Raw genomic sequence first — 2808 nt, forward strand, 5'->3', positions numbered from 1 at the left:
GCCTCCTCCCAGGAAGAAGCAGCCCGCCCAGACTCGTACGGCAGCAGGCGGGTCGAGCAGGACCCGTACGCCGGTTCCCAGGGGGCTACCAGCCAGAATACAACCAGCAGCAGGGCTACAACCAGGAGGGCGGAGAGTACGGACAGGCCCCACCTCCTTCGCCAATCAGATGTGAGGGGGAGGAGGAAGAGGAAGTGTGGGCAGCTGGGACTGGTGAGTCACATTATTATATTACTTTGGTTATTAGACAGTGAAATGCATTATTGATCTTATGAAGGGTGATTATGGGTGTTGATTTTGAGGTGTTATGAATCATATTTAAATGATTTTATATGATATTATTTCAATTTCTATAAAAAAATCTTTAAACTCTGTTTAATTTAGCTTTATTAATTAAACATACAAAAAGACCCACATTGACTACAGCTCAGCGTTCAACACCGATAGTGACCAACAAATCTCATCACTAACCTAAGGACCCTGGGACTAAACACCTCCTCTGCAACTGGATCCTGGACTTCCTGACAGGCTGCCCCCAAGTGGTAGGGTAGGTAACAACACATCTGCAACGCGATCCTCAACACTGGGGCCCTCAGGCGTTGCTTAGTCCGCTCCTGTACTCCTGTTCACCCCGACTGCGTGGCCAAACATGACTCCAACACCATCATTAAGTTTGCTGATGACACAACTGATCACCGACAACAGATGAGACAGCCAATAGGGAGGAGGTCAGAGACCTGGCCGTGTGGTGCCAGGACAACAACCTCTCCTCAATGTGAGCAAGACAAGGAGATGATTGTGGACTACAGGAAAGGAGGCAGAGCACACCCCATTAACATCACTGGGCTGTACTCGTGGAGCGGTCAAGAGTTTCAAGTTCCTTGTGACCACATCACCACAAACTATCAGGGTCCAAACACACCAAGACAGTTGTGAAGAGGGCACGACAACGCCTTTCCCCCTCTGGAGACTGAAAAGATTTGCATGGGTCCCCAGATCCTCAACACACAACAAAAAAAGTTATACAGCTGCACCATCGAGAGCATCCTGACGGTTGCATCCCGCCTGGTATGGAACTGTCGGCATCTGACCTAAGGCACTACAGAGGGTAGTGCGAACGGCCCAGTACATCACTGGGCCAAACTTCCTGCCATCCGGACCTCTATACCAGGCGGTGTCAGAGGAAGGCCCAAAAATTGTCAAAGAGACTCCAGCCACCAAGTCATAGACTGTTCTCTTTGCTACCGCACGGCAAGCGGTACCGGAGCACCAAGTCTAGGTCCAAAAGGCTCCCATAACAGCTTCTACCCCCAGCCATAAGACTGCTGAACAATTAATCAATGGCCACCCGGATATTTACATTGACACCCACCCCCCCTTTGTTTTTTACACTGCTGCTACTCGCTGTTTATTATCTATGCATAGTCACTTCACCCCTACCTACATGTACAAATTACCTCTAACCTGTACCCCAACACACTGACTCGGTACCCCCTGTATATAGCCTCATTATAGTTATTTTATTGTGTTACTTTTTATTTGACTTTTTACTTGAGTTTATTTAGTAAATCTTTTCTTACCTCTATTTCTTGAACTGCATTGTGGGTTAAGGGCTTGTAAGTAAGAATTTCACGGTAAGGTCTAAACCTGTTGTATTCGGCGCCTGTGACAAAAATACAATTTGATTTGATTTTGATATCACATGATAATTATACATGATGAACCCAATTAGGATTCTCCGTTTTGGTTCACGACCTCCACTTTCTACTCAGCAACTGGATAAAAATAGAAGTAACAGAATTGGGTTTYGGTGGCGGTGGCGGTGGCGGTGGCGGTGCAGCCTCCTTCCACTCATTAAATGTTTCCTGTCTTCTCTTTCTCTCCACAGAGAGTCAGCGGCGAGACTAGAGATTGTGGTGCCTGAAAACTACAGTACCTACAATGCCACACTCCTTCCTGTGTGTTTGTTTGTGCATATGTCTGTGTGCTGAGTAAATGAGGGAGGGAGGGGGTAGAGAGTTACCTAAACACAAAAAACGGAAGGGAACAGGGAGAGGGGAGGGACTAGATGTTAGTTATTGTAACTGGGGAAAAAAGACAGTACATGAAGAAAAACTTGAACACAGTACCAAAATGTGAAGAAAAAAATTGATTACAATATTGATAATATTAATATTAAAATCTGAGAGAATGTATTTGTCTGTGCTTTATAGATGTCACTATGAACAAATATATAGACAAATATTTGGTAATGCTATGTATGGAACTAATAAAATGTTTGTTTTTGAGTTTAGTAAATAAATAATCGTAACAATAATTCTGCCAAACACTGATTGCTCCTCCGCGCAACAGTTTACACACTTTTTATTTTATAATTTATTTTGGTACAAATTCTTCTTTGTAATTTGATCAAATTTGATTTGATTCATCTGCTAGTTTTGTTGTGTTTCTACATCGGTGAGATATATTACAGAGGTATAGAGAAGAGGTTGATGGACTAAAACCAGTCTCATTATATATACACACTGGCCATGAAACAAATCAAACCAAAAGAGTTATTAAGGAATCATTGGTTTATTGATATTTTTCTTGCCTCAGTCTAAGGCTTTCTGAACCTTGTTTTGGTTGAACTTGTAAAGCCCATGCATTACAGTAGGAATACAGTAACGTCCATGCATTACAGTAGGAATACAGTAACGTCCATGCATTACAGTAGGAATCAGTAACGTCCATCTGCATTACAGTAGGAATACAGTAACGTCCATGCATTACAGTGGGAATACAGTAACGTCATTGCATTACAGCGTA

General features: G+C 43.3%; 1 pseudogene; it reads left to right on the top strand.

The window, feature by feature from the left end:
• LOC112076531 (synaptophysin-like) overlaps positions 1-2808 on the top strand; it is a 26685-nt pseudogene that overhangs the window by 18633 nt on the left and 5244 nt on the right.

Source organism: Salvelinus sp. IW2-2015, unplaced genomic scaffold (assembly GCF_002910315.2).
Source record: "Salvelinus sp. IW2-2015 unplaced genomic scaffold, ASM291031v2 Un_scaffold3815, whole genome shotgun sequence".
In the NCBI taxonomy this organism is placed as follows: Eukaryota; Metazoa; Chordata; class Actinopteri; order Salmoniformes; family Salmonidae; genus Salvelinus; species Salvelinus sp. IW2-2015.